This window comes from Helianthus annuus, chromosome 11, assembly GCF_002127325.2.
Source record: "Helianthus annuus cultivar XRQ/B chromosome 11, HanXRQr2.0-SUNRISE, whole genome shotgun sequence".
Taxonomy (NCBI): domain Eukaryota; kingdom Viridiplantae; phylum Streptophyta; class Magnoliopsida; order Asterales; family Asteraceae; genus Helianthus; species Helianthus annuus.
In genome coordinates, this window is record NC_035443.2 from 117,838,787 (window position 1) to 117,847,830 (window position 9,044).

Consider the following 9,044-nt stretch of genomic DNA (forward strand, 5'->3'; position numbering starts at 1 on the left):
CAACAGAAATACGCCAATTCTTGGGTTTGGCAGGTTATTACAGACGGTTTATTAGAGACTTTTCGAAGATTGCTCAGCCGCTTACGCTACTGACACAGAAGGGTGTTACCTATCGCTGGGGAGAGCCCCAGGAGACTGCTTTTCAGCACTTAAAGGATAGACTTTGCAGCGCACCTATCCTCTCATTGCCAGAAGGCACAGACGACTTCGTGGTTTATTGTGATGCATCCATTCGGGGACTGGGATGTGTGTTAATGCAGCGCGACAAGGTTATCGCTTACGCCTCTCGTCAACTCAAGGTTCACGAACGCAACTACACGACGCACGATTTAGAGCTGGGAGCTGTTGTTTTTGCGCTTAAGATATGGCGACACTACCTGTACGGTACCAGGTGCACGATTTACACCGATCACAGGAGTCTCGAGCATATCCTTAAGCAGAAGGATTTAAACATGCGTCAACGACGATGGGTCGAGTTACTGAACGACTACGAATGCGCTATCAAGTATCATCCAGGCAAAGCCAATGTTGTGGCTGACGCCCTCAGTCGAAAGGACACTTTACCGAAGCGCGTGCGAGCGCTACAGCTTACGATTCAGTCTAGCCTTCCAGCACAGATACGAGCTGCTCAGGCAGAAGCACTGAAGCCCGAAAACGTCAAGGCTGAAGCCTTACGCGGTTCACGACAGCAAATGGAACAGAAGGCAGACGGCGCCTACTATGTAACGGGCCGGATCTGGGTCCCTCTCTATGGCGGTTTACGCGAACTTGTAATGGATGAAGCACACAAGTCTCGCTATTCGGTACATCCAGGGTCGGATAAAATGTACCACGACATCAGTACTACTTATTGGTGGCCTAGTATGAAGGCCCACATTGCTACGTACGTTGGAAAGTGCTTGACCTGTGCGAGAGTCAAGGTCGAATATCAGAAACCAGCTGGCCTACTTCAGCAGCCTAAGATACCTCAGTGGAAATGGGAAGAAATTTCCATGGATTTCGTTACAGGTCTACCTAGATCCCAACGTGGGAACGATACAATATGGGTCATAGTTGATCGACTCACCAAGTCTGCACACTTTCTACCTATAAAGGAAACGGACAAGTTCTCCACTCTCGCAGACGTCTATCTTAAAGAAGTTGTTTCGAGGCACGGAGTGCCCACATCCATCATTTCGGATCGCGATGCACGATTCACGTCAGAGCTATGGCAAGCGATGCATAAATCTTTCGGCTCAAGGTTAGACATGAGCACAGCATACCACCCTCAGACGGATGGGCAGTCTGAGCGTACGATCCAAACTCTCGAAGACATGCTTCGGGCATGCGTTATCGATTTCGGCAACGGCTGGGAAAAGCACCTCCCTTTGGTGGAGTTTTCTTACAATAACAGTTATCACACCAGCATTCAAGCCGCTCCATTCGAGGCATTGTACGGGCGTAAATGCCGGTCACCTCTCTGTTGGGCAGAGGTGGGGGATAGTCAAATTACGGGTCCAGAGATTGTTGTGGACGCCACAGAAAAGATTGCACAGATACGACAACGCATGGCGGCAGCACGCGACCGTCAGAAAGCCTACGCGGACAAGCGTAGAAAGCCTTTGGAATTTGAGGTCGGGGACCGGGTTTTATTGAAAGTCTCACCCTGGAAGGGTGTGGTACGTTTTGGCAAACGGGGCAAACTGAATCCGCGATACGTCGGACCCTTCGAAATCATAGAAAAGGTTGGCAAAGTTGCATACAAGTTGAACCTACCAGCTGAACTCGGGGCAGTTCACAATGTCTTTCATGTATCGAACCTAAAGAAGTGCCTATCTGATGAAAACCTCATCATTCCTTTTAAGGAACTCACTATCGACGAGCGGTTGCAGTTCGTTGAGGAACCAGTAGAAATCACGGACCGGGATGTGAAGGTCCTCAAACACAAGAGAATCCCTCTTGTTCGAGTTCGTTGGAACTCCAAACGTGGCCCAGAGTACACCTGGGAACGCGAAGACAGGATGACAGAAAAGTACCCCCAGTTATTCGAAACCAATGCTACCACTACTGAGGCTGAAGCTACTACTTCGGAATTTCGGGACGAAATTCCAGATCAACGGGGGGAGGATGTGACACCCCAGGAAAACCAGTGAACAGTACAGTTTACCTAGCTTCCTCAGTGAGTGCATACCAAATTTCGGGACGAAATTTCCAATTAGTTGGGGATAATGTGACAACTCGTATTTTAAACCCGTTCTTGTATTAAATATGTGAGCATGTGAACTTGACTGATCGATTGAATGTTATGACATTACGATGTATATGTATGTAAACGTTACTAATTAAGTGATTACGTGAATTATGTGAACTCTACGACTTATGAATGTACGGATACGTGTATGCTTGAATAACCCGAACCACACGACACTCACACTCGTACAAGCCCTTTGGGCCGTTTTGCTTATAATCGGACTTCAAGGGCAGCCCATTAAGGGCCGGCCCATTTCTTCTCCTTTTGGCCGTGTAACACAACCTTGGGGGTTGTTGTTTCTCTCATTTGTTACAAACGTATCACACACACACAAGTTCTCAAAAACCCTACTTGCTCTCTCTCCCTCTCAAACCCGACGACGAACAACCTGTGGATCGAGGATCTTGTTTTCTCTACTCACCATCTTCTGTTGGATTCTATCGGTTAGTGTTTGATTTATTGTGTGTGATATGTTGATACTTGTTATAGGGTTCTTGTATGATTGAGTATGTTAATGTAATTATACATGTCCTTGTTACGTAATCGGCTCTCATGTATAGTAAATGTTCACACACGAATCTGATTGGTATGATGTAGATCTAATGATAATTGATATGCTATATGTCCCGGATTGTCATGTGTGATGATTTAAGATTTGATCAGAGTTGTTAATTATTATTATGCCTTGAATCAAGATTAGGGTTCATAAGGATTAGTACTTGGAATCCCTGTTTGATCGATATCTTGTTAAGTAAATTGCTGATATTGTGTTAATTGGCAAGGATTAAATTTGGAAACTTTGAATGAAATGTAACTGATAGCATAATTCATGGGAAGTTGTTAATTGATCGCACAATTGGATCAACCACACAACATCGACCGATCGCACAAGGGAGCCCCACACGTACAAGCTCTCATTGGATCGCACAAGGTCAGGTCGTACAAGACTTGATCGGATCACATAAGACAACCGCACAATATTCTTAGCTTTGCTTGAACATACAACACTTGTGGATCGTACAAGCCGGTATGGATCGCACAAAGGAGTTGGGCCACACGCACTTGTAAACGTTATTAGGAACTGTTGGGCCGGACAGCCCAAAAATGTCCAGGCGCACAAGCCCGATTCCAGTCGTACAATCCAGATCACTCGCACAAGCACACACCAACCGCACAAGCTGACTGTTACGTTATTTGGGCCGCACATGTGTTACTTGAATGTTTGGGCCGGATGGAATGTTGGGTTGGGCTGCTATATGATCGCACAACATGAACTGATCACACAAGATGTTTATTACTTGTTTTATTTTGGGGCCGATTGTTATTGGAACAACGAACGTTATAATTGAGTTGTTATTTCATTGGGCCGGGTAAGGTTTGGGTCTAGACTCACATCGCACAAGATGGTTGGGCTCGCACAAGCTCCTTGGCCCAACCATCCGAATAGCACAAGTAGTGTACTTAATGTGTTTACATGCATACGTGATTGCCATGATGAATATGTGTACTATTTGAACCGAACCTGACTTGTGTGGTAACCCTGTTAGGACGTGGTTGACCACTCTTAGTTCAAGAGTCTTTTATTTGTGTATCTGCCGAGCAAACCAAGGTGAGTTCACACAGCCAAGGCATGGGATTCCCGGGTTGGGAATTGGGTTGGATATGTTGGAATTGAATGAGTTACTCGTACTTACGCATACACCAGACTATAGACCATCGTCCTCAGGTTAGTCAGGACACGTTGCGTAAAGCCTACGCAACCCAGATTATTTGCCATATGTCTCCCGGGTCGGGAGGACACGTTACGTAAAGCCTACGTAACCCAGTACCATTCACTGGCTTCCAGGTCGGAAGGCCACGCTGCGTAAAGCCTACGTAGTCCCCTCGCGTACCACTGTCCTCGGGGAAGGGCACGTCACGTAAAGCCTACGTGACCCTGTACGTTTTCCTGTTCTCGGTAAAGAAGAACACATGGTCGGAAGTTAGTCTAGTAAGTACCGTTAATGAGAAGCCCTCATTATCCAGGATAAACATGGGAAGCCCCCACTAGCTACACTTATGCATTATGTTATGAACTTACTTTCTGTGAACTCGCTCAACTAGTTTGTTGATTATTTGCTGCATGCCTTGCAGGGCCTTAGGTATACTTGGAGCTTGCACCAGAGGAGAAGCGGGTCGTTGTGGACAAGAACTCGTGAATGTTTATTAAACACTTTTACATTCACATATTGATACTTATGTTTTTGGGTTTTACATTTAATGCTTCCGCTACATATACAACATTTGGTTGGAACATCAATCGTATCTTTGATTATTATTAAATGCTATGTTTGATATGATTGGTGGCTTGATCCTGGTCAGTCACGCTCCCAAGCGGTGGTACTCCGCGTGTGGGATTTTGGGGGTGTGACAGAATTGATGCATTGCAAAATACATCTATTTATCGTGTAAAGTTTGTATATTTTTCGAGTCAGTTGTGTCATTTTTTAGGTTTGAATTAGTTACTACTGATAGGTTTGTTAATTGCAAGTCTCGGTTGCTGAAAATGATGAAAAACGTGAAAATATGCTAAACGAGAAAAAGCACTGAAGATCGGGTTAGATGCAGCTGAACGGTAATCGAAGAAACAAAGAAAAGCTGGAAAAGCATGCCGCCGCATCACTCCAATACAAAACGAAACATCTTCGCGTGACGCCACGAGATTAAAAAAATAGTAAAATAAAAATGTAGCGCTGCGTCGCACGATGCTCAAGTGGGTTTGCCGTGATGCGAAAGCCTTGTTTTCACAGTGAGTTACGGGGTTTGAGCTAAGCAAGTTGTATAGAAACCTATAAATACTTCATTATAAACATACTCAACTCTAGTTATGAATTTGCAAAATCTTGGGCAAATTTTCTAAAGATCTTGGAGCGTTTTTGAGAGATACGAAGCGTCGGTTGAAGGTTGGAAGTGCAAGGAATCGTCTGGGTCGTGATTTAATCATCCATGTTCAATTGTTCTACACTTTCGATTATTGATCAAGCTTTGTTTTCTTAAAAATACTCTTGTTTCGTGTTTTATGAAGAATATATCTGGCTAAAACTCTTGTACTGCCTATACTAGGATGATCAGATGTTAAAGTTATGATTTTTACTATGGATGCTCACTATTTTATGGATTATTTATGTTAAAGTAGTCGACCTGATTATTGGTTCGCTGTATATGCATACTTAGAATTGTTCAACTGTCTTTTGTTGCTTCGTGTGATCTTTGGTTAATGTCTTTCACATAGTGGGGTCGTGCTAGATCATAACTTATGTTATTGATTTGTTTGGTTAATCGGCCGATATACCTTAGAAGTGATATTTGATAATTGAGTAGGTCTAGGTGTTCTACTAATCTCAATAGCTGAGAGGTGCGAGGTTATTGGTAGGTCTAAGTTGGTAAATTGCTAGGTAGGGTCTTCGAGAGAAGTTTGAACTAGTTTCCTTGTCAACCATTGTCTATCAAGTCGAATCAAGAACCCAAGTTTACCCTAGGTTTATAGCCCGAGAGGGAGTAGATAGAATTAGGGTACTTACATAAACCACATAGATAACCCGAGAGAGAGTCTAGACTAACCGGTGTTCTCAACAGCCTTTAGAGTTTCATAGGTGTCTTTCTAAGAAGGGTCGGGGGTCATGTTCGGTGTCTCGATAGGTTTAGCATTATAACATCCCAGTTCCATAATAACTTGCATCCTAATAAAACATAACTAGTACAATCCATGATTCCAGTCTAGGTAGTCTTTCATCGTCATCTGAATTAAACCCAAGTCATAATTTGTGTCATAGTTAACTTAGTTAATTAGTTTTAATTAATCGCAAGTTTAGGATATTCAGAAACCCATCCCCCCCCCCAAATATAAAACAGTTAGATTCGTATCAGTCTAAGTCTAGAGAGTCTAGTTAACGTAATTTAATAGAGTCTTGTGGGTTCGATTTCCGGACTTACTTAGTTTTACTAGAGTCGATCGGTTCGCTTGTCGGATAGTAGTTTAGTCGAGTTTAGAGAGTCTAGGGTATTACTCAGTGTCAAAATTATGTTAATTTAGGTCATTTTTATTAAACTACTTTTAGCACATCAAGTTTTTGGCGCCATTGCCAGGGATTCTTTGCAATTGCGTTAACTACGTTGTTTGGACGTACTTTATATCATACGTGCTAATTGTTTGTTTGAGTCGTAGGAGTCTAAATAGTTCTAGTGTCTTTTTTATATTTTTATTGAGTCATTTGTTTGAGTCTTCTTACTTGTTTCTTTGTCGGTTGTGCAATGGATGCACCATACGCGTTCGCAAGGACCGTTGCTGAAGCCACCATTGGACAATCTTTTCTTCTCCTCTTCCACTCCAAAGGTTAGTAAATCTTCTTCCTCATCTTCCGCCCGTTCTGACTCTACTCTCGAATCTAAGTCACCGAACTTTGACTTTACACCAAAGTCATCACCCTATAATTCCCCACCACTCACACATCCTCCGAGTCCGCCACCCATTGCCCTAAATATGGGCGACCGTCGTACCGTTCACCAACAATCTGTGACAACTGTCAAAATTCCAGGTATCGGTACAATTATTAAATAATGATTAGTGCTTAATGACTGTGTCGAACTACAATTGGTTGTTTGAATTGCTTTCTGATTATTGCTTTATACCTACATATGCATCACATATTGCTTAATGTCATATCATTATTGCATGAGAACTTTATGGACTTAAATGATGCATTAAATACAGTTAACATATTTATCAGGCAAATTAGAAAAATACTGATGGAATTCAGTAAATGGACAGACATTGTATTGAGACCTAGAATGGGCCAGAAACCAAGTATTACACCAGTATAGTGTGTAGGAAAGTAAGGATCATAAAATTGCCTTCCTAGAGATAGTTTAAGTGCCGGAAAATGCCTAAAACTAAAATCAACAAATTCAGCATTTAAACAATCTAATATCATCCAGAAATATGATTACATGGTCCTGGATGCTTTCCTAAGTGTCGGGAATTAAAATTGTCATAAAAGATAACATAAAGCACACTAGCACCTTAACGAGTCAGTAACCAACCGAACAACCGAACACTACCTGAAACACCAAATTTTCACTAGAAGCACTGTTTTAACATTTCCAAACTAGTTATGGTCCCCGAACATCATAGCACACTATATAAATATCTAGTAACTAAACATCTAACTAAACACTTGATTTCTAACTAGATTATCTAACTAATAGTTAAACCCTAATCTAGACCCCCCCCACCTAGTTCACAGCCCAACTCATGGGACCCACTATTGATTTTATTTGTTATAAAGTTAGATCATGTAGGGAATATGCTATACAAATTATGCTTTATGCCATTACACGTTGGATGAAAGTTTATTTAAACCTAAGGTCCTTACTCATTTCTCATTACCATCATCACCAACAAGCTCCCCTCCTCCTCCCTCCATGCTCATGGCCACACATCACCACCACACCATCCCCATTTTCACTTCAAATTCAAGCATTCTAAGGTGTTCACAAGGTGTCTCTAGCATAATTAGGGAGCTTGGTGCCATTGGAAGTTGAAGGACCTTCACCATTTGCTTTTATCCACTTCATTTCTTCTCTTGATTTTGAGCTAGTAGTAAGAACACTCATCCATTCATTTTACATCTATTTTAAGTGGTTAAAAGATGTTACATGATGATTAACTTAAAGAACACTAAGAATCAAAGGAATGGAACTTGAACATAAGCTTGAATAATGAAGAAACTATGTTGTTTATGTGTTGGTTTGTTTGTTGATCATTGTTTGCTTATGAAAATGATGAAGAACATCATATGATCTTGCTAGGTCATGATTAAAAACATAATCTAGCAAGATAAGAGAATGAAAATGTTGTAGGATGATAGATCATCCACACATAAAGCATGAACTTGAAAGAACATAATGTTTTCTTATAAAGTAATGATTAAAGTAAGATATAAATCTAGTAAATCTAATATTTCAAGAATAATTTTCCAAGAAACCAAGTTAAAAATGCAAGTTTTACTTAATCTTGGTTCTTAAATAAATAACCCTCATTTTTGGTGGTTAATAAAGTGTAGAAACACTTATGTAACCAGAAAAAATTCAAAGAAGAAACATTTTAAAAAAATATGATTATAAGTTGTGAAGATCCATTTTCTTTAAAAATGGAGTTTTTAAAGAATCAATCACACTTTAAAGGGTAACAAGGCTTACTAAGAACACTAGTAAGTTACTACAAATTTTTACAAATATTCAAGTTCATGAAGTAGTAGATTGTGCTTGTTAATGGCAAAGTTGGTAAGTGTAGAATGTGTATTGTTAATAGTGGGTTGATTGTGTTGATTTTACAAAAGAAAATGATATACCTTCAAGGTATGGAAACCTCCATTTTTAGGGGAATCTATGGCAAAATTTTTCAAGAAATTAAACACTTAGACAAATATTTCCAAATAAATGTTTACAAGTGTATTTTAAACCATAAATCTTTATATAAACTTTGCCATAATTTTTGTTACAAAATTTCAAATATTGGAGGTTGGTTTTTATAAATAAAATTGACTAAATATGTATTTAGGAAATATATATTTAGATGTCACCATGTGTGTGATTATTTGTATATTATGTGTATTAGTTATATTATTTTAGGACTTGAAATAATATAACTCATCAAAATACCAAGAAATTACAATCCAAAATATTACCAAAATTCCAAGGAATAAATATACAAAGAATACCCAAAATACCGGTAAAACTGAACTAAGGAATATAACTTATAAAATATTCCGGAAAT